This window comes from Equus przewalskii, chromosome 22 (genome assembly GCF_037783145.1).
Source record: "Equus przewalskii isolate Varuska chromosome 22, EquPr2, whole genome shotgun sequence".
NCBI lineage: Eukaryota > Metazoa > Chordata > Mammalia > Perissodactyla > Equidae > Equus > Equus przewalskii.
Genome location: NC_091852.1, coordinates 4,847,919 through 4,871,665, shown reverse-complemented (window position 1 = coordinate 4,871,665; position 23,747 = coordinate 4,847,919). Strand labels below are relative to the sequence as shown.

The window sequence follows — 23,747 nt, the reverse complement described above, 5'->3', positions numbered from 1 at the left end:
CATTCCTGCTTGGTCTATTTGTCCAGATTTGAAAAATTATAAAACTCCAAGAGATTGCTAGAACAACCTGAGCTAATATTGGATTCATACAGAGATATTGAAAACACCAGGGTTGGTCATCTGCAGAGCTGCAGCAGCTTCTCTTGGTGATCATCCCGTTGGTGGTCATAAGACCTTAGTATAGGCACATGACCTGAGGATGTCTACTAACCAAAGAAAAGCACCGTAAATTGAGCTCCACTAAGAGAATTTTCAAGCATAAAGTTGCTTGTGGTACCTGACTGTGAGACAGCTTCTCAAGTTCCTTTCATTCTCTTGGAGGCATAGCAGTGGAAGCTTACCTGGTACTATCGTGCTCCCCACTATGGAGGCTCCTGAGCTTGACCCACATTTGAATAGCTCAGAGTGCTTGCTTCAAAATCTTGATTACTGGGCCTCACCTTGGATATACTGATTCAGGATCTCTAGGGGGATGATAATTGGGAATTTATACCTTTAATAAACTTCTTAGGTGAGTCTAATGTGCAGCCAAGTTTCAGAATCATATTGGTCCTGATAGCAGCGTTTACAGAAAGTAGCTAAGGATATAACATGGTCTCATTATGCTGAGATTCAAATGGTAACATTATAAAAGATCTTAATTATCAAGCTTCAAAAATAGGATAGGTGCTGTGAAAAATTCTCTCAAACTCGACATATTATTTTCCTGATGGAGTTGGTAGTATAGTAATCAATGGATTTTTAGGCCTTCCAATGGGAAAGACTCTTTCAATTTTAATCACTGTCATATAGTCATATCCTACTCTCCTCACCTTCAAAGCCTAGATTCATTGAACCATGGCATTTCTGAATTTGTAAGTGAAATACTCTTTAAAGATCTCCCCTCTCATCCCGGGAGGTGAGCTTGGTCACTCTTAGGTAAATATTGTCAGACAACATGTGGATAGAGAGAGAGAGTGACAGAATAAGCAGTAGGTTCAAATTGATGGGCTATGTCCCTGGACAAGCCAACATCAGAGCAGCAATGCCTCCCTCCTGCAAGGACCCAGGGCTCCCGGGCTGGGCCGGCAGTCTAGGCAGACCCCTGCTGGCCTTCTCTGTCACTGCATGGTTGTATGTCTGTGTGGGTGACTGCTGGGGGCCCTGCGCGGGAATAACAAGAAAAGGCTTGTGAGGAGTCAAACAGCTTGTCAAGGTATCCTTGTGGGTGTCTGTATTGAAGTGTCACAGTATGAAGGCTTTTTATTAGCAGCTATTTTAGAATCCTAACACTGAAATGGAACAGTTTCTTCCCTACATGGCATTTCCAGGCTGGCTTCCTCCCTCACAGCCCTACGACAGCATCAGCCACCTCCTAAAGGGGGTGGAAAACATGACGTTGGGCTCCTCTGACGGCGGAGCCCGGCTGTGTGGCCCACGCCCCAGCCTGGAGATAATTTGGTTCATTCACATGTTGCTGATGACGGGGATGCGGCAGCGGAGGCTGCGGAGGATTCGAGGCCCATGCCTCGCCTTTGCGTACAGTGCAGAAGCCTTCCTGGGTTTTGCAAGGGTGTAGATGGATTGATAACCAATTTTCAGGGCACAGAGGGAACATTTACCCCAAGGTGAAATCGCAGAGTGAGTAAAGTCCAATATCATCATTTTTTCTTGCAGCTACCACAGGTATTTGAATTCTTCCGAGCTCTTTGAGGGAAAGTAGTGAATTTCTTCTGGAAAACTCATAGGTTTCATTGTAGGAACCAACTGCTACCTTAAACAAGTCCTGTTAATGTGTTAGAGGGTTGATGTTGGGTCTCGTAAGGAAGACCAACGTTTACTGGCCTCTTTTTATGTCTCAGCTTGACGTGTAAACTTCTCCATCACCTAAATAACACAGGTGAGAAGAGTAATGTTCAGAGAGGTGCAGTCATTTTCCTGAGATGCCATAGGTCATCCAGGTGGCAGAGCTGGCATCTGAACCCCTGTTCTTGAAGGGAAAAGCCATGCCCTTCCCACTCTGAACCTGCTTCATGCCCTCAGCACAACCTCAGCTCCTCTGGTCTTCTCCCTGGGAGGTGGGGAAGGATTGCCTGCTGTTCTGAGTGCTGCCTCCAGTGGTTATAACACGTCTATCTGGGACAGGTGCTTACTGTGCAGGACAAAGTCTTAAAGCTTTAGTGGCTGGAGGAGGAAAAGGGATACTTTACCTTTCTGAATTGTAAACTTTGAGGCTGGGAAGGGGCTTCAGAAAAAGCCAGTCTGACCTTCTTGAGGCAGGAATATGGATTCTTTCCAGATTCCAAATCTGGCTAATATGCCAAGGAACATGGGACCAGCAGACAGCAGGCCTGCATCTGTTCTCACTTGCAGTGTGTATGCAGTGTGTGACTTCGAACAACTCATTATACCTCTCTGAAGCTTGCTTTCCATCTTAGTAAAATGGTAAAGAAGTCTGTTCTGCCTGCTCCTTAGTGCTATCATGAATCCACCATGGAAACTGTAAAGTATACGGATGTAAGTTGTCATTGTTGTTATCGTTGTTGTAGGTGAACAGGGACAAAGCAGAATCCCGCGGCATATGCTGGGCTCCGCCCTCCATGTTTGCAGGAATGCTTTCTTAGATAAGCATCTCTTAGATAAGAGAGTGCTCTCTCAGAATCCGGGATGGGTTCCTAGGAACGTAAGCGCTGTCTCAGATCTTTATGGAACAGTCCCCGGGTGTTGCCTTCAGGGCACGTACATCGGCCCTTGTACTTTCCTTCTTTTCATGTCTTCTGAATTTATGACACACCTCCCATGAGTGTTTTACAGCCGCTCTTCAGACACTGTTGCTCAACTCTCCCAGCTAGAGGGCTGTTTATGAGGTCTTTGAGAAAGTCAAGGACTTCCCTAGATCCCTACTGCCTGCTGGTCTGGACTCTGTCTTTCTTCTACCACGCCCTTAAAGACAACATCAGCTGCCACCACAGAAAGCTCCTCTTAATGTTCTGCGTGATATCCTTCCTTTGTCTCTTTGGTTGGTCCAGAGCTATCACTTGCTTACCTTTTGTCCGCCATTATGAGTCCTAACTATTTGCCTGGGCCCAAAACACATGTCACAAAGAGAAGCCATCATGGCATAAAGCACACGCTGCGGCACAAGGCAGCCGTGGAGAGTGCAGGTGGGCTCTGGTCTCCAGCAGTCTACGCAGCCCCGCAGCTCCTTCCCAGAAGAGGCTTTAATGCGGAACGTAAAACGCGGGGTTACAAAGGAACGCGATTACAGTACGGCGCAGTTACAACGTGTTAAAAAGGTGAAAATAATAATGCATGGGCTTCTGTTAAAAAATTAAATAATGAGATTTGGTGGCAGGTCTAATAATCACTATAATTTCAAAGCAATGGAGATAAGTGATGTTTTGAGATATCTACAAAAACAATAATGTGATACGAAAATATCTGATTACTGGGGACAACCTCACATATGCGCTGATACTGCTATGGTCTGTTACCTATGTTAATAATTGAAGGAAATGCTAACTTCTTGTTAGAGATTAGTAAAAATTAGACACAATCCGAGTTTATAGAACCGTATGAATTCTATCCATAGATCCCTTGAGAGTCTGTGCGTTACAGGTAGAGAGCTCCTACTTTGGAGCATTGCAGAATAGTGCAGGCATGCGCACTAGGCAGGATATAACGTCCTCCTGCTGAGAGCATTTTAGAGCATCTGAAGCATGGAGACAGGGAGAGAGATAGCATAAGGAGCATAGTCTCTGGGGCTAGACTTCCTGGCTTCAAATTCTAGTTCCCCCTCTTACTACGTGACCTTATGCAAGTTACTTAATCTCCCAACACTCCATTTCTTCAATTCTTAAATGGAAATAACCATAATACCCTCTCAACTTGCTGTTGTAAGGATTAAATGCACTTTAAACAGTGTCCATCTCATGGTGTGCATTTTATGTGTCAGCTATCATTACTATGAACATTTAAAGAGAACATCTCAGAGATAAATAGCATTGGAGAGTGTCGAAGAAAGTAATCCATAACCAATCTATAAATGAAACTTTGGGAGACTTTATTCTGAGCTAAAACGTGAGGACCATGGCCTGCGGCCTTTCTTCCCAAAGGAAGAAAGGACACCAAATAAATGGGGTGTACAGAGTGGTTATATACCCCCAAAGAGGATGTTTCACAGATGTTTGAGATGTCCCTTTTACAATAGTTGCGAGACTGCTCTGCCGGCACAGCGATTGATGGACACAGCAGGTAGGTCACTGTCTCGGTGGACACAGCACGGTGGCAGGTCTGTTGTCTTGAGCTGGGTGATCAAGAGGGAGCACAGCAATCAGTTCCTAGCCTAAGGAAAGATGCTTATTCTTAAGGAAATGCCAATGTGGGGGAAAGTTGTGCCTTTATCTTAAGGGATTTGTTCTTGCCATAGTAAATGTTTAAAGCAGATATACAATGCCTGCTCAATGGCCATGTCAGGCCCTCTTGGAAAAACAAAGTCAGGCCAAATTAGGTTTACACCAAATGGCTTCCTCTTATGCTCCAATATATCCTATTGCTTGCCATTTCTATTTGTCAAGAGAATCAGCCCTGTTCGGGGCAGTGTTAAGCTGGGCGTGTCACACTGGGGTCTGATTAGCTGCGAGTTCAACTGACATTTCTCTACCTCTCAGGGATACTGTGTGGGACTTTGCCAAGAGTCTCAGTGAAATTAATATACTTCATGCCCATGGCAGTCTCCCATTTCTCATCCTGCAAGTTCACCTAACAGGAACTGGATGCTTGTTTGCTGTGACTTAATCTTGATGACCCCATTCTTGCTCCTGGTCATCAGTGTTTCCTTTTCTAAGTGCTTTTAATCACTGCTGTTAAAATTCTGTCTGGGACAAAGGTCATGTTTAGTTATCAGTAGTTTCTGTAACCCTACTTCTTCACTCTCTTTTGAAGATCATATCAACCTTTGTCCATCTCCCTTCATTGTCTTCACTTCGTCCTTTTCTCTAGTTCCTACCTTCTGTGTGAATGCCAAACTTAATATTGTCAAGAGGAGTAGCCTGAGGCATTATTTAATAATGCCTAGAGACACATATTCTTTTAAAAACAACTTTGAGCTCTCCATTTATCTCATCTCCTTTGGGTTTCAAATTCCTCTTGACCATATTTCTTCCATATTTTCTAGATTTAAGATCAATTCCCTTGATGAAACAGAATCAAAATAGGAATTGCATAGCTAATTCACTCAACAGATACCTTATGTGCACTAGGAGGAAAGAAGTGAGCAAAAATAGACACATCTTAGCCTAGTAGAGCTAATGGTCCAGCTGGGGAAGCAGACATTAATCAAATAATCTCAAGAGATGTAAATAAGAACTGCGACAAGTGTCATGAGGCAGACATCCTTAGGGCTATAAGAACCTATAACAAGGGAAGCTGACCTGGTATAAGAGCTCTGGGAAGATCGAGGCAGGAATCTTTGAGCTGAGTCCTACAACTTGTGTTAACTAGACCAAAAGAAAAGGACGATACACTCTAGGCAGAGGAAACAACAGGTAGGAAGACACTGTGGCAGGAGAAGCAGAGCATGGTGAAGGAAAGAAAAGATGGCTAGTGTCCTGGGCACAGAGCGTGTGGTGCAAAATCCAGCTGGAGAAGCAGAAAGGGAATAAGTGACATAGGACTTTGTCAGCCATGCTGAGGATTTTTCATTATCGTGAAACAATGGGGTGCCGCTAAGAGTTTTAAGCAGGATGTGGATGGTGCAACTCTGGAGAGCCAGAGAAGCTGTAAACAGGTAGGCTAAAGGGCTCTTGCAGAAGGTCAAGGACGGTGGTCAACGATGATGGGAGTGGAGACAGAACCAAGTGAAAAGATTTATAAGCTATTTAGGAGACAAAATTCCTGGACCTAGTGGTAGATTGGGTACAGAAAGTACAAAGCAGAGGAACATGTCAGGATGTGAAATAGATTTCTGACCTGCATAACTGGACAGACAGTGGTGTCATTCACTGTTCTCGTTTTGGAATGGGCTGAGGAGAGACCAAGAATTCTGTTTGGTGCATGTTGATTTCAATTTCAAGCTGTCTACATTTCAAGGGTGTCTCTAACAAGCAAGAGAACACTCAGAGGACGGTGATCAAGAAGTCTGGGATCGTGCCACAGGGGGAACACTTGAGGGGATGCGGAGCATAAGGGTCAGAAAAGGGAAGACCTCGATGTGAACACATTAGCTGTCTTCTGCCATGCAGATAAGGCCAGTGGTTCCAGAGGCCGGAAATGGGTCTGTTGTGTAAACGTTTCGTGAAGCAGATTTGGCACAATGGTAAAGAGGAACTGCCTAAGAATGAAATCTGTGACCTCGGCTGCCTTGCCAAGAGATGGATTCCTTGTCACTGGAGGGAGGTGTCCAAGCACAGGCTTTCTGTCTTCCAAGATGCTGTGGAAACGGACCAGTGCTTTGTAAATTGTGTTCTGTGGAACCCAGTGATTTTGTGGAGGGAGTTCAGTGATTGGTTCTGTAAACAGCTGATTTAAATTTCATCTGCTTATGTGTATTCTAACTATTACTATACTTATTGATAATAAGTGCATTTAATCATTAATAAAAACCAACAGAAACCAATGTACTGAGATAGGTTGTATATACAAGTTTAACACATTGGACAACAGCAAAACTTTAATGTGTTTTTGTGGTTTGATTCATAATACGTAAAGTTACCAATTTGAAGTTTTAGAAATAAATTCATACTAATCTGATGCATTTTTATTTGATTTAGTTTTAGGGATTCTGTTTAAGATGGTATTTGATGTAGATAACTCCTAAAGACCTTTATAACGCAAAGATTCCATGGTTTTTATTCTGACAATTAAAATCAGCTACTATATTCTCATTGCTGCAAATTATTTTAGCCTAAACAAAAAGGATGTGACAAGATACAGGTCCTCTGTGCACAGGAAGAAATTTATGAAACACTCTGCTTCGGAATCAACTCTGTTTTCAACTCACCCTACGTTCTCCAATAAGCTCTTTTTCTACACTCGTCCTGCTTCTTTCAAACTTGCCAAACTTCATCTGAACTTTCAAATTCTTTGATTGTATGTGCATGGACTATTCTAAAAAGTCTGGAGCTTGGTATCTCGTTATACTTATGACATCATGATTTTAATCGTGTAATGACCATGCCCAACAGTTTCTCCATGTCACAGAGAAGAGAATGCCCAAACGTTCGCAAGCTTGAAGCACAGCTGACTGTGAGTAAAGAAGTGGCAGTGCTTAAGAGAAAAAAGAGAGAATGGTAAGCAGATCAGGGAAACCAGAGTTTGATTCAACATTTTACCAGATGACTGCTTCACTATTCTCCAGACTCAGCAAAACTCACCAACTTGGCAGCAGAGAGAACATTAACCCAAGGACACTCTGGGCCGTAACAGACTCCTCTAGTTCTATTCAGTGCTGGGGCACCCAGTGTGTCCTCAAATACTCCTGCAGAAGTGAGTGAAAAATGAATAATAATATGGTGGTCTAATTCAGCCCCTTGCTTAACATTCCAAGTTCCTCATTCCCAAAAGCATATACCTCAAACCCTTTCCAAATGAGAAACAAAGTTGGCCTGCTAACAAATATAATACTCCTATTATTAATAAGGTCAGCTGTCTGTGGTTACATGAACGCAGTGCCGTACGTAACGATTTCTGCACATTAAGTGCCGCGTATGTCATCTGCACGTCCCCTGAGCAAACCTGAACCTCCTTGGGCCTCACTGTGTGGGCTCAGCTGTGAAATGAGGACAGGGTTTGGGTCAGATAACTTCTGAAGTATTTTAACTCTAAAATTCTAAGCTCAATTCCCAGTTCCACTGAATTCAATCAAAATATTTTCTGTACAGAGAAAGCTTAAGATCAATTCTTAGGGAACTTATAAATCTGATAAAAATAAAAGTTAAAAACAAAACCATAGTTATATTCTTTTGCTGGAGGTAAAGTTTTGCTTAGTGGTATTTTTAAAAATTTGTTTCTTTGTTCCCTGCCCATTGACCAACTCCCATGAATCATTCAGAATTTTCCTCTGGATGCATTTATCTCCTGGCCTTACAGCTAAAAGGATTAGCTGGTATGATCTTCCCCCTTTTCTCTCTTAGAATATCCCTATATTAGTCAAAGAAGTTGATGTATTAGCCTTGTACGGACTTTCACGGTTTTTTTGTCTTGGGTGTTTGTGTGCATGGAACTACATAAAACGACAAAGGAATGCAAAGGTATATAAAACCTGATAACATCTCCTAATGCCAGATGTATCTGCTATCATGTTGTAGATCAGTATCACCTGTGGATAGCCTGGGCCTCTCCTCATGACAAGTATCCTAGCATGACGAGGAGGCAAAGGAGCCAGCAGAAGCAGTCCTGAGATGGCCTTCATTAAACAGTACACCCAAATGGACATGCCTTGTACTTGTGGTGTTCAAATCAGTTAAACATTGTCAACAGTTGTCAATGTAATTCTTAAAGACCTCAGTTTTATAGATGGTAATTTAGAGCTTCAGAAGATTAAAGGCCTTGCCCAGCTTGCAGCCAGATAGCCCAAGAGTTTCCTTTACCTCTTTAAGGCATAAAACAGAGAGGACTCCCATCTTATTCCTCTCCGCACCTCACTTAGAGGAGAAGCATCCTGCATTCTTTCAGCATGGGGACGGAGCAGGATGCAGGATGCGATGTCTGTGGTAGGAGGGCTCTCTCTAGTTTGGAAGAGAGATTTTTCCACATACCAGCCCAGTGCAGTTTCTCAAATGATGTGAAGCACCGTCTCTCTTCCCTTGGTTCCTACCTCCTGCAGGTCGATGAAGAACTTCCGAGTGGAGGTTGGCCTCCTCCTCTTTCCCTGTCCTGCTTGCTTCAGCTTTCCTGACACAGGCTCGAGGGACTCCCCAGCACTTTGGAGGTTAAGAACGGCAGGCCTAGACATCCCCTGGGTGTGGCACGTTTCCAGGAAAGAAAGCTACAAAAAGGAAAGAACAGTGTGGGAAAGAAATGTCCCTTGAATGAGATCAGGATGTTCTGAGCCCTGTCCTGGTGCCACCCGCCTGCCAGGGCTGCAGCTTGGCAGTGCCACAGGCGCTTATTGCCCGAGGCAGCTTGGGGTGCACCTTGGAAGGCTGCACCCGCCCCCAAGGGAGGACACAGTGGCTGCAGGCAAAGAAAGGCCACCCAGGGGGAGTTCTCAGAGGAAGGAAGGTTCCTTTGAGGAGTGGTCAGCAAGACATTCTTACTCCGGGACTCATGAGAAGAGGAGCTTTTTTCTTCTTTCCCAAAATGCAAATAGCCTCTGTCCTTGGAATAAGGAAGATGGGTTGCTAGGCAATCACTTCTAAACAAGCACTCCCCCTGCCCCTTTTTCCTGACCCCTAGAACAACGGAGACTTTTCACGAATGGAACCAAGATGGAGAAAAAGACATGGCAAAAATAAAAATGGAAGAGATTATGGAAGGTCTGGCTCATGGAGTATGGGAAGAAAAATGTAATATTCATAAGTTTTGCTCTAGACAGACCAAAGGGGGTTTCATTTCTTACCATCTCCTTGGCATTGTTATCACAAGCCAAGTGGTACACACAATGCAGCAGCCACTGTGCCATGATCCCATTTGTAATGACTCCGGTGACCCTGAGGATGTGACGTTATTACCAGTTAATTAGGAATTCTTGGGTCTCAGTCTCTTTGTTAGTGAAACAATGTCTGGAATTATATTTTTTTAAAAAATCATTTTAGCAATTCCCATGTTTTGTTAGATCCTGTCAGGGTTTTGATAGGAAATAGATGACACGCTGAAATTGAGTAATGGAAACATATTTGAATAAAAAGACTACTTACAAAGGTGTAGACAGGTTTGAGGGAAACCACAAGGGATAGTGTAGGACACAACACCCCTTGGTCTGAAGTGATAAGTAGAAGGCGTGGTTACCTGGAGAGGGCCCCCCGCTCAGGAGCTGTCGCTTTCGTAGAAGTAAGCAGCCAGCCTGTGATGACTTCATGTCCAACACCCTGTCCTCTGACTCGTGGGAAGCCAGAGAGCACGGGGACTGAACCCAAGTGTATGAGTCAGCTCGGGCTGCCATAACAAAATATCACAGATTGAGCTGCTTAAACAACAGAAATTTATTTCCTCACAGTTCTGGAGCCTGGAAGTCCGAGATCAGGGTGCCAAGCATGGTCAGGTTCTGATGAGAGCTCTGGCTTGGAGAGGGCCACTTCTTACTGTGTCTTCACACGGTGGACAGAGAGCAGAGTCTCTGGTATCGCCTCCTCTGCTAACAAGGGCACCAATTCTACCGAATCAGGCCTCCACCCTTATGACGTCTTTTAATCTTAATCACCTTCTTAAAGGCACATCTCCAATACAGTCACATGAGGAGTTGGGGCTTCATCTTAGTCTATTTGGGCTGCTAAAACAGATTACCACAGACGGCGGGGTAGCTTAAACAACAAATTTCTTCTCACAGTCTGGAGAGCAGGACGCCAGCACGGGCAGGTTCTTGGTGAGGGCCCTCTTCCTGGTCATGTCTTCACGTGGCCTTCTTTGGCGCGTGCACACAGAGAGACAGGCATATCCGTTGTCTCCGCCTCTTTTTGTAAGGGCATTAAGCCTATCATGAGGGCCCACCCTCAGGACCCAATCTAACTCTAATTACCTCCTAAAGCCCCACCTCTTAATACCATCACTTTAGGGGTTAGGGTTTCAATTTATGAATTTTGGGGGACAAAATTCAGTCCATTGCACTGTCAGTTTAGAGCAGACACTCTGAAGACCACAATGCTAGAAGCCTAAGAGAATCAGAAGGTCTCCTGGGAAACTTACTGCAAGTGGAGTGAGACTAGTGGAGCCGACTAAAACACTGTGAGATCGGGTGACCTGTCCAGAGAATGAGCATGAGGACACGTGCTGGCCCACCTGCTTTGTTTGACAGAGGTGGTAAGGCCACGGATTCCACAGAACAGTACCTATGACTGTAGGCTCGTCACTCAGCAGAGCTTCTTTGTTGTACATTTTAAATGTTCTCATGGTGACAGCAATGTTATAAAAACATTTTTGAAATTTTAAGAGGAAAACTAAGTCATCCCTAAACCCATATAGTTGCATATTTGTATATTTGTGCACACAATTCTCTTGTAGTGTTTGTATGGCTGGATGGATGTATATATATTTGCGTGCATGTATATGACGTGTAGTTGATTCTTGTTATTAGCAGCGATTGTGTTCTATAAAGTCACTGCGGATCCTGAGTTAGTACATACAGCACCATTGCTGCGCAGGGGAAATCCAGGGTCAGGTGTCTGAGCCGCTGATCACAACATTTTCCTCAGCTGATAACCTGTGAGTGACTGTGAAGGCACCACAAGTAGTGATTTGGGGGTTACAAACCAATTTTAGGGAGTAGGCGAATTTGCAAATAATGAAATTCTGCAGCATGTACACTATGTACATACACATGTACACATGCATTATATAGTTGTAATCACCTTGAACTCAATTTTCTTTCAGTTTTTGTGCCTAGTCTTTTATTTGTTTTTTTTTTCCTTGAGGTAACATTGGTTTATAATGCTATATGAATTTCAGGTATACATCATTTTATTTCGATTTCTGTATAGACTACATCATGTTCACCCCCCAAAGACTAATTACCATCCATGACCATACATATGTGCCCTATCACCCCTCTTGCCCTCCCACCTCCCTGCTTCCCCCCTGGTAACCACCCATCCAATCTCTGTCTCTAGGTGTTTGTTTGTCATTGTTGTTGTTTTTATCTTCTGCTTATGAGTGAAATCATACAGTATTTGACTTTCTCCATCTGACCTATTTCTCTTAGCAAATGGCAAGATTTCATCTATTTTTATAGCTGAGTAGTATTCCATTGTGTATATATAACACATCTTCTTTATCCAATCATCCATCAATGGACACTTAGGTTGTTTCCATGTCTTGCCTATTATGAATAATGCTGCAACGAACATAGGGGTGCATATATCTTTATGCGTTCATGTTTTCATATTCTTTGGATAAATACCCAGAAGTGGAATAGCTGGATCATATGGTAGTTCTATTCTTAACTTTTTGAGGAATCTCTGTACTGTTTTCCATAGTGGCTGCATCAGTTAACATTCCCACCAGCAGTGTATGATAGTTCCCTTTTCTCTATATCCTCTCTAACACTTGTTATTTCTTGTCTTGTTAATTATAGCCATTCTGATGGGTGTGAGGTGATATCTCATTGTAGTTTTGATTTGCATTTTCCTAATAATTAGTGATGTTGAATATTTTTTCATGTGCCTGTTGGCCATCTGTATATCTTCTTTGGAAAAATGTCTGTTCAGATCTTTTGCCCATTTTTTAATTGGATGGTTAGGTTTTTTGCTGTTGAGATGTATGAGTTCTTTATATATTTTGGATGTTAACCCCTTATCAGACATATGGTTTGCAAATACCTTCTCATAACTGTTAGGTTGTCTTTTCGTTTTATTGATGGTTTCCTTTGCCCGAAGAAGTTTTTAGTTTGATGTAGTCCCATTTATTTTTTTCTTTTGTTTCCCTTGCCTGGTGAGGCATAACATTTGAAAAGATAGTGCTAAGACCGATGGCAAACAGTGTACTGCCTATGTTTTCTTCTAGAAGTTTTATGCTTTCGGGTCTTACATTCGAGTTCTTAAACGATTTTGAGTTAACTTTTGTGTACCGTGTAAGATAACAGTCTTCATTCATTCTTTTTCATGTGGCTCTCCAGTTTTCCCAACCCCATTTAATAAAGAGACTTTCCTTTTTCTCTTGTATGTTCTTGGCTCCCTTGTTGAAAATTAGCTATCCATAAATGTGTGGGTTTATTTCTGGGCTTTCACTTTTGCTCCATTGATCTGTGTGTCTGTTTTTGTGCCAGGACCATGCTGTTTTGATTGCCACAGCTTTGTAGTATACTTTGAAATCAGGGAGTGTGATACCTCCAGCTTTCTTCTTTTTTCTCAGGATTCCTTTTGTTATCCAGGTTCTTTTGTTGTTCTGTATAACTTTTAGGATTCTTTGTTCTATTTCTGTGAAAAATGTCGTTGGGACTTTGATGTGTAGATTGCTTTCAGAAGTATGGACATTTTAACTATATTAATTCTTCCAATCTGTAAGCATGTAATATCTTTCCATTTCTTTGTATCTTCTTTGATTTCTTTCAACAATATTTTATAGTTTTCAGTGTATAGGTTTTTTACCTCTTTGGTTAAATTTATTCCTAGGTATTTTATTCTTTTTATAGTGATTGTAAATGGGATTGCATTCTTAATTTCTCTTTCTGCTATTTCATTATTAGTGTATAGAAATGCAACTGATTTTTGTATGTAGGTTTTGTATCTTGCAACTTTAGAGTATTTGTTTATTTATTTATTATTTCTAATAGTTTTTTGGTGGATTCTTTAGGGTTTTCTATATGTAAAATCATGTCATCTATAAATAGTGAGTTTTATTTCCTCCTTTCCAATTTGGATCCCTTTTATTTCTTTTTCTTGCCTGATTGCTCTGGCCAGGACTTCCAATGTTATGTTAAATAAGAGTGGTGAAAGTGAGCACCCTTGTTTGGTTCTTGTTCTTAAAGGGATAGCTTTCAGTTTTTCAGTGTTGAGTATATTAGCTGTGGGTTTAATGGCCTTTATTATGTTGAGGTACTTTCCTTCTACACTTATTTTAATTGAGTTTTTATCACAAATGGATCTTGTATCTTGTTGAATGCTTTCTCTGCATCTAATGAGATGATCATGTGATTTTTATTCTTCATTTTGTTAATGTATCATGGTATCACTTGTATCACATTGATTGATTTGTGGATTTTGAACCATCCCTACATCCCTGGAATAAATCCCACTTGATCATGGTGTATGATCATTTTAATGTATTGTTATATTTGATTTGCTAGTCTTTTATTGAGGATTTTTGCATCTTTGATCATCAGTGATACTGGCTTGTAGTTTTCTTTTTATGTGTTGTCTTTGTCTGGTTTTGGTATCAGGGTAATGTTGGCCTTTTAGAATGAATTAGGAAGCTTCTCCTCCTCTTCAGTTTTTTGAAAGAGTTTGAGAAGAATAAGTATTAATCTTCTTTGAATGTTTGGGAGAATTCACTGAGGAAGCTGTTTGGTCCTGGACTTTTGTTTTTTGGAAGGCTTTTGATTACTGTTTCGATCTCCTTACTGTGATTGGTTTACTCAAATTCTCTATTTCTTCTTGATTCAGTTTTGGAAGGTTGTCTGATTCTAAGAATTTTATCCATTTCTTCTAGATTATCCAGTTTGTTGGTGTATAACCCTTCATAGTATTCTCTGGTAATCCTTTGTATTTCTGAGGTATCCATTGTAATTTCTCCTCTTTAGTTTCTGATTTTATTTATTTGAGCATTCTCTTTTTTTTTCTTGGTGAGGCTAGCTAAAGGTTTGTCAATTTTGTTTATCTTTTCAAAGAACCAGATATTAGTTTTATTGATTTTTTTCCTATTTTTCTTTGGTCTCTATTTCATTTTTTTCCTCTCTGATTTTTATTATTTCCTTCCTTCTGCTGATTTGGCGCTTTGTTTGTTCTTTTACTAGTTCCTTTAGATGCACTGTTAGATTATTTATTTGAGATTTTTCTTATTTTTGAAATGGGCCTATTTTGCTGTAAACTTCCGTCTTCATACTGCTTTTGCTGGATCCCATAAATTTTAACATGTCATATTTTCATTTTCATTTATCTCCAGGTATTTTTTTTTATTTCTTGTTTGAATTCTTCACTGACTCAATAATTCTTCAGCAGCATTTTGTTTAATCTCCATATATTTTGGCTTTTCCAGTTTTCTTCTTGTAGTTGATTTCTAGTTTCATACTGTTGTGGTCAGAAAAGATGCTTGGTATTATTTCAACCTGCTTAAATTTATTGAGACTTGTTTTGTGGCCTAATGTGTGATCTATTCTGGAAAATTTTCCATGTGCATTCAAAAAGAATGTGTATTCTACAGGTTTTGGGTGGAATGTTCTGTATATATCCACTAAATCCATCTGGTCTAATGTGTCATTGAAGGCCAATGTTTCCTTATTGATCTTCTGTTTGAATGATCTATCCATTGATGTAAATGGAGTGTTAAAATACCCTTCTATTATTGTGTTACTGCCTATTTCTCCTGTTATTCTGTTAATAATTGCTTTATATATTTAGGTGCTCCTATGTTGGGTGCATACAAGTGTTATATCCCCTTGTTGGATTGTTCCCTTTATCATGATATAGTTCCCTTCTTTGTCTCTTGTTACAGTTTTTCTCTTAAAGTCTATTCTCTCTGACATAAGTATGGCTATCCTAGCTTTCTTTTCATTACCATTTGCATGGAGTATCTTTTTCTATCCCTTCACTTTCAGTCTTTAGGTCTGAAGTGTATCTCTTGTAGGCAGCATATATATGGGTCTTGGTTTTTTATCCATTCAGCCACCCTATGTCTTTTGATTGGAGCATTTAATCCATTGGCATTTAAAGTAGCTATTCATAAGTATGTACTTATTGCCATTTTGTTAGTTTTTCTTCTGGGTGTTTTGTTAGTTCTTCTCTGTTCCTTTCTTCTACTCTTTTTTTTTTCTTTAAAGATTTTATTGTTCCTTTTTCTCCCCAAAGCCCCCTGGTACATAGTTGTGTATTTTTAGTTGTGGGTCCTTCTAGTTGTGGCATGTAGGATGCTGCCTCAGCATGGCCTCATGAGCAGTGGCATGTCCACGCCCAAGATTCAAACTAGCGAAAACCTGGGCCACCAAAGCGGAGTGGGCAGACTTAACCACTTGGCCACAGGGCCGGCCCCCACCTTTTGTCTACTCTTGCTCTATTCCCTTGTAATTTGATGGCTTTCTTTAATATTATGTTTGGGTTCTTTTATCTTAATTTTTTGTATTTATCATAGTTTTCTGATTTGTGATTACCATGAGGTTCATATAACCTACGAATCTATGTAAATAGCAGTCTATTTTAAGTTGGTAGTCTCTTAAGTTTGACCTCTTACTAAAAACTCTGCACATTTACTCCCCTTCCACCACATGTTGTGCTTTTGATATCATAGTTAATCTCTATTTTTTGTGTGTGTATCCCTTAACTTCTTGTCATGGAAATAGATAATTTTATTACTTTTGTCTTTTGACCTTCATATTAGTTATATAGGTGGTTGATCCACTACCTTTACTGTATATTTGCCTTTACTAATGATTTTTTTCTTTGATAATTTTCTTATTCCTGTTTGTGGTCTTTTATTTTCCACTTAAATAAGTCCCTTCAACATTTCTTGTAAGGCTGTTTTATTGGTGATAAACTCCTTTAGTTTTTGCTTGTCTGGAAAACTCGTTCTCTCTCCTTCCATTCTGAATGATATCCTTGCTGGATAGAGTATTCTTGGCTGTAGGTTTTTTCCTTGCATCTCTTTGAATATATCATGCCAATCCTTTCTAGCCTGTAAGGTTTCAGCTGAGAAGTCAGCTGATAGCCTCATGGAGTTTACTTTGTATGTCACTTATTGCTTTTCTCTTACAGCTTTTAGGATTCTTTCTTTATCTTTAATTCTTTTTTTTAAAGATTTTATTCTTTATCTTTAATTCTTGACATATTAATTATAATGTGTCTTTGTGTGGGCTTCTTCAGGTTCATCTTGTTTTGTGCTCTCTGTGCTTCTTGTACCTGGATGTCTGTTTCCTTTCTCAGTTGAGAAAATTTTCAACTATTATTTCTTCAAATAGGTCCTCTGCCCCTTTGTCTATCTCTTCTCTTTCTGGGCCACCTATAATACAGATGTTAGTATGCTTGATATTGTCCCAGAAGTCCCTTAGACTGTCCTTCTTCTTTTTAATTCTTTTTCTTTTATCTGTTCAGCTTGGGTAATTTCCTCTAGTCTTTTTTACAGCTTACTGATTTGTTCTTTTGTGTCATCTACTCTGCTGTTGATTCCCTCTATAGAATTTTTCATTTCCGTTATTCTATTCTTCATTTCCGATTGGTTCTTTTTTATATTTTCTGATTCTTTGTTGAAGTTCTCATTGTGTTCATCTGTTCTTCTTCTAAGATCAGTGAGCATCCTTGTGACTATTAGTTTGTACTCTTTATCAGGTAGGTTGTTTATCTCTATTTCCTTTAGTTCTTTTTCTTAGCATTTGTCCTATTCCCTTATGTGGAACATATTCCTTTGTTTCCTCATTTTGTCTACTTCTCTGTGCTTATATCTATGTATTAGGTAGATCAGCAACATTTCCCAGTCATGGAGATGTCACCTTATGTAAGGGATGCCTTATGGGGCCCAGCAGTGTGCTTCCATCTAGTCACTTGTTCCAAATGTTCCAGGAGTGCCTGCTGTGTGGGCTATGTGTGCTCTTCTGTTGTGATGATATTGCTCCTGCTGTGGGTGCATGGGTAGGCTAGGCTGGCCCCTGGGCTGGCTCTTTGTAAGGCTCAGGTGTGTGCAGCTGCTACAGTCACTTTAGTCACTTTATTGGGCATGGTGAACACCAGCACAGATGACTACAAGGTCTACTAGCACACACCTGCTGCTGTTTTGCTGTTAAGGGAGTCAGGCCCCCAGTGTGGCTGGTTGCTAGGCTCAGGGGCTCACAATTTCTGTGGGCCTCCAGCCTATGAGGCTGTTGTCAGCTTTCTCAGGAGTGCAGATGGGTAGGGTTGGCCCCAAGCATGGCAGCACACAATCACTTCAGGCATTGGAAGGTGGGGCAGATCCCCTGTGTGGCTGTTTGAGAAGGCTGGTGACACAAGTCTGCAGCAGCCAACAAGCCCCACTGTCCATCGGCCCACATACCCCGTCAACAGAGTCCTGCCCCGTGTGCATGCCCCGCTCCACCAAGGCAGATTCACTCACCCCACTGTAGAGGTCCTATGCACCCCACCTACACAGACCCACAAGTTCCCTTTGGGCTTTCTGGGGGACAAGGCCAGTACCTAGCATGGACTGCCTGCCCTGGCTGAGCATGATTGGATTGGTGCTCTAGAGGGCATGGCAAACCCCTGTGCTAACAGGCCAGAGGAAGAAATCCAATGGTGTTTCCCAGTATCTGTGTTAGTACACCTGTACTAGGTCACAATAATGACAGCCACCAGTAGCCTGGTCTTTTATTACAAACATTTTTCTTGTTATAATGAATGATCATTGTATAATGATCATTTTTGATAGCTAAGTAATATTCCATCTAGTTGTATCACCATAATTAGCCTAATTGTTCCATGCTATCGGACTTCTGGATTTTTCCTTTTCTTACTATTTTAAATATCTGCACAGAAAGCATGATTGTATGTAAGATTTTTTTCTTCTTTTGAACTATTTACTTAGGATTAGTAGTCCCAGTAGTAGACTCATAGTCTCAAAAGATGTGAACATTATTATGATGCTTGATCTATATTGCCATCCTGCTTTTAAAACAGTTGTTTAGGACATATCAGTATGTGAATATTGTTAACCACTAATTCCTAGGTGTCTTTGTTGCATCTAACCCTGAGAACATTGGTGATTAAATGAAAAGTTTTGCAGATTCCTAAATGAAACACTGTCCCCCATGTTTGAATCTGGATTCCTTTGATTTTTGGTTTATTATTTGATTATTGGCATGATTTCTGTCCCTCTGACCGTTAATTAGTTCCCTTGGGGCAAGGCAGGAAGTCAGTATCCAAGGAGGTCCCTTCTCCGCTCCCAGTACAAAGGGGAGAGGCTGGATGTGAGTGGCACATCTGAAGGAGGGCCTACACATCCAGATTGGATAGTGCGTCCAAAATGGGACATTAAAGCCTTTGATGCTGAATGTGGACCTCAGAGTAGATGTAAATGAAGAACTAGGGAAGATAAAAGCAAGGTTTAGGGAGTCAAACTGTGAGAGAACAGATAGTCTGAAGTAAATTCTTCAGATACCTATGTCAGGTTTTTATATGAAAGTAGGTGATGCCTTCATGGGCAAGGAGGAACGATCTAAAAGGACTGGAAGGACAAGTGGCAGAATCATCCACTCCCCAGTTTTTGTAACCTATTCTTATTTTCTCTTGTGTAGATAGCCTGCCTGTGTGCTTTCAACACGTATATTTTGAGGTCTTGATTTTTTTTCTTTTAAGTGAGTAATCCCTTAAAATATGTGGGTGTGTATGTGTGTGTGTGTAATTATTCATGTGTACATAATTAAGCAAATATTTTTTCCTAATCCATTATTTTCCATTTTGTTTTAGAAACAAAATATAGTTTCTTTAACCTATAGTTCGAATTGTGTAATAATTGGAACTTGCTGATTTTTTCATTGTCTTCTTAAATCAACCGACAAAGCATAATATTCCGATGTACTTTTTCTCCATAAGTGGAAGAATTGTATTTTTTAAAAATAGCATTTCACTTTAGCCATTATGTCCACAGGATAAAAAGGAAGAAGTTTTGGAGAGAGAAATTGTTTTGAAATGCCTGTGTTTCGAGTCATTTAGTAGTTTAACCTTTAAATTGGGAGTTTCTGGTTTTATTGATTTGTCTGAAGAGCGGTCCGTGCAGCCAAAATAACTAAAATGGCTTAGCCAAGAAATTAGCTAATTCAGTGGGCAAGGGGGATATCAAGCCAATTGATTGTCTGGTGTTTGTGGAATCACTAACCAAGGGTTTTAATTTCGGAATTTCTATCCAGTGCCTTTGTTATTGCATGGACATTCTGATCAATGAAAATTTAAACTACTAAAGAATGTTTCGCATTTTCTTAGTGCTTGCCTGTAATATCATATTTCCTTTTGATTGGGTTGAATTATGACTTATACACCCACACGAGATAATGTTTAGTGTTAGATGTCAGTATTTGAGGTTTAGGAAAGAGAGAAGAGTTTAGTGACCTTTAGCCAATATTGCTTTTAGGAAAACCCACCTGCTGCCACACCGAGAGGACACATGTCAGGTTCCTTGGGTAGCTCTGACTCACTGAGGACTAGCAAAGCACAATTGCTCAGCTTCTTTCTCAGCAAGACGTTGACCTTAAACATCCGAAGGCATCTAATCTAAGCCGACCTGGTACCCAAGTGCCCCCTCGTCTGCATGCTAACGCCATCACCACAAAACTCCCCATGCTTTTCTCAGGTCCACCTTGTCCTCTTCATCTCAATCTCTCCACTTAGGTTCATTGTGGTCCCCTCTTACCTTTTACCTACAAACCAACGTGCTGTGATAAAATCCCACTTTTGTGCACACATCACAGAATATAAAAATGTAGGGTAACTAACCCTCTCTAGTGCATAGGATAGCTACTGTTAGATATTCACATGACCATTTGCTTTAGAGGAAGCAATTTATATGCTTTGACTTAAAAACCATTTTGAAGATGAGATAGATCCTAAGTTAGTCCTCATTTCACAAAGATATGTAGACAAAATATAGTAATGTATGATTATTTATCAAAGGGGATGGACAACACGTGGTTGAGCAAATTAGATTTCTTTCTCAGAGCTGTGGCAGATTCTTTCTTTCTCTGTCTTATTTTTCCCCCACCCCATCTCACTTCTTTTGGGTGAAGGAAGCATAGGGAAGCAGGAAAGGGTACTTGCTATTCTGGCCTTCTGAGTTAGGTCTTGTATTGAGATCATTTTGCAGACGCATGAGTTGAGGAAAAAAGCCCTCTTAAGTGTTACCAATTTTAGTCTTAAAAATTACTACCTACTTGCCCTTTAACAGCATCTTATATGAAATTGCTGTTCTTCAAGTTTATAATCAGTTCTCTTCCCATGGTTCCCTGGAAGCTTAATGACCCCAAGGTAAGATTGCTGGAGAGAGGCAACATAAAATGAAATATGCAACCACTTAGACACAGGCCCTGTCCTGGGGATCAGCATCAACAGATTCCAGAACAAAACCACAGAGCACCTGTTGTTCTTTCAAAAATATTTTGAAGGACAGCTGTCAAGACCTCCATCAGGGGGTTTCCTGTGCTAATTTAGGCCTTCACCATTATTTTAATTCTTTGCCTAACTATAAGCAGTTCTCTTTGAACCCTTGAGCCAGTTCTAGTTATGGAAATTGAACTCAATTACATTTTTATTCCCTTAGAAAATAAGTGCCAACCATTTGAAGAGCTCAGTGATCAAAAGTATTCTTCAATTGCAAATTCAGAGTAGCGTGAAAAGTGCCCTTAGCACTGTGAGCCTGGATTCCACGGGAATTGGGTGTTTGTGATCATTCCCTTGAAAATGGAATCATCATTTTCAGATTTCCACTGTCAAGTGTGAAAAACTGGTTATGTTAACATCCCATCCCCCAAATTATATGATGGGAGTGGGGGGGCATGATAACCATCATTTTTAAAGTAAAGGTCTATTGTGAGGGAAAAGAAGAGCCTTATTTGGGTAGAAATTACAGAGAAGCTGATTTGAACTCTTTCTAGTAAAACCCTTTCTGACAGTTGTACTTGTTGCGAGGCGGTGGGGCCGTGGGCACGAGTGAGGCAGATGTGAGTTTGAGTTTCAATTTTTTCTTACCTCCTGGTCTTAGAAAGGCTGTTCTTTTAGAGCCTCGGTTTCCTCCATAGAAGATGGTGACAACAGTATTGCATACCTTGGAATTGTGGCAAGGATAAAATGAAGGGATCTGGTTATTGTTGGCCTCCTCATTCTATGGCAGTGGTTCTCCAGCTTCGGTGTGCAGCGCGTCATGTGGAGGCCTTGGTAAAATAGACAGCCGGGCCCACCCCCAGAGTTCAGATTCAGCAGGTCTGGGGTTGGGGGCCAGAATTTACACCTCTAACAAGTTCTCGGGTAAAGCAGATGTTGCTGGTCTGGTGACCCCTCGCTGAGAACCCTCGCTATCTGGTGTGACAAAAACTGTTCACGGCATGTACTCGGATTTTTAAAAATTAACTGTGGTTCATGAAGAAGTAGTTCACCTGTAAACTAGAAGGTTCTTGGTGCTGAGAGTCAGCGTACGTAGGTTCCAGTCTTATCTTTGCCACCGATTCACTGTATTGTCAGAGAAAAGCCTCTTAACCTCTCTATTTCATTTCTGGTTACCTTCCTCCTGTATCTTCAGCAGATTTTTGTGGAGATCAAATGAAGGAACGTGCTATGAACACTGTAGACAGTGTTAGCGTATAAAACAGTAAGACAGTAGAGTTGCGGCTGTTATGGGCCGCGAGTATGACTTTGCCCTCTTGTCATAGAAATGCCTTTGACTAGGCTACTAGTACAAGACTGTGTCTTTTTAGGAAAAGGAGAAAAAAAAAATCACTTATCTGTCCTTGCAAAGGTGTTTGTAGAAACAGCCAAGCCTTTTGTTGAGATATGATTTTTATTTGGTTAAATCAGGTGCATAGGGAATTCCTAATCAGGGGTGAACGGATCTCTTGACGTTATTTTAGTGTCCCTTTTCCACGATGGAAACAAAGTGCAGTTCCCTTTCTGAAACCCTGTAATTGGTATCTCTATCTGAAGGAGCTGTGATCAGCGGGCCAAACTGACTAGCATTTATTGGGCCTCACTAAGGACAAACCCCAGGGAGCACTACCTCGGGGCTACTCAGGAAGTGTGCTCAACAGCTCCGTGCGTACACTGGGCTCCTCCATGAGGGTGAAGAAGCTCTGCCTCTGTCCACACGATGCTGGACATTGACCGCTGGCATTTGAACCTGCGTAGGGTTCGCTGCACAGCCTGCGATCTTACCCATCCCTCTGCCGAAAAGCTAACTGCTGGTGGCCTGCCCTTTCAGCGATGCCACTGACTTATGAAGAGTGATAGCTACTGCCTAATTAATCCTTAAGCTCATTGTTTGGTAGAAATATGGAAAAATGTTATTGTAGTATGTTCCTGAAGAATAAAATCAACCCTCCTTGAATTGGTTAAGCATAATTTGACATAGTGTTGAAGACTTTACGATGCCTGACTCATTTACACACAAGTAATGTTCTTGCCAGCGTCCTTATGGGCAAAGGGAACTTCCATTAATGCTGCCAGTGTTTACTAAGTCTCTGTGTTAAGATAAGTAGGACCGCCTTCAAGGAACACCCAGTTTAGTCAGGAAGTGGGATTTTTAGGTGTTTTGCAGTTTTTCTGCTGCAGTTTCAGAGATAAATTATAAAAGCCAGAAAGGGTGGGAAAGGCGAGGAAACAAGGAGAGGATGTGGGAGGCGGTGGGGAAGGCTGAGAGAGACCCTCTCCAGGACTTTGTGAATTTCTAACGAGCAGGTCTCTGCAGCTGGAGCTTTAATTACACAGAGCTGTGCTCTCCGCTCTTTGCAGAGCCAGCCTCCAGACTTGAAAAAGTGGCTGCTGTCTGCAAGGCATGAGCAGGTTAAATTACAGTTATTATCTGGTCGCTACTTGAAGGCCAGAGATGTTTCCCCTTTGATAAACAGCCCTCAAGCCAAATTATAAAGTTCTCAGCCCTCCCCAGTTCGGGCTCTGATGGTGATTCTTTGGAGCGATTGCTCCAGTCACCACTGGAACTATTTTTGCCACCTTCGAAACTGCTTCTCCTTCGCATATCAACAAGTTTCATGGTCATTCATGCATCTCATTTGTTGGTGGACTTATTTCCTTTAGATCTACTGAGACCACTTGATGAGTTATTGGAGAGAGTGAGCAAGAAAGATACAAAGACAGAGAGGGAGAGAGAGAGCAAGCGAGCGAGAGAGGTCTTGTGCCTATCGTTGGGGACCCCACTGTTGCACTCACTGTGTTTAAGTCCAGAAAGATGATTTTAATTTAACTGCTCCACTCAACATAGTCTGAGGTATATCCAAAAACCCTGTA

General features: G+C 41.2%; 1 protein-coding gene and 1 long non-coding RNA gene across 19 annotated transcripts in view; one reads left to right on the top strand and one right to left on the bottom strand.

The window, feature by feature from the left end:
- The window catches only part of NTRK2 (neurotrophic receptor tyrosine kinase 2), a 345,658-nt gene that overhangs the window by 281,772 nt on the left and 40,139 nt on the right, over window positions 1-23,747 (top strand). The gene's annotated exons all lie outside the window — the stretch shown is intronic.
- Window positions 4,158-8,917, bottom strand: LOC139078677 (uncharacterized). The gene is made up of 3 exons (XR_011531693.1): window positions 8,795-8,917; window positions 7,353-7,456; window positions 4,158-4,285 (listed from the first exon to the last, which is right to left on the bottom strand). It is a non-coding gene; the product is annotated as an uncharacterized lncRNA (long non-coding RNA).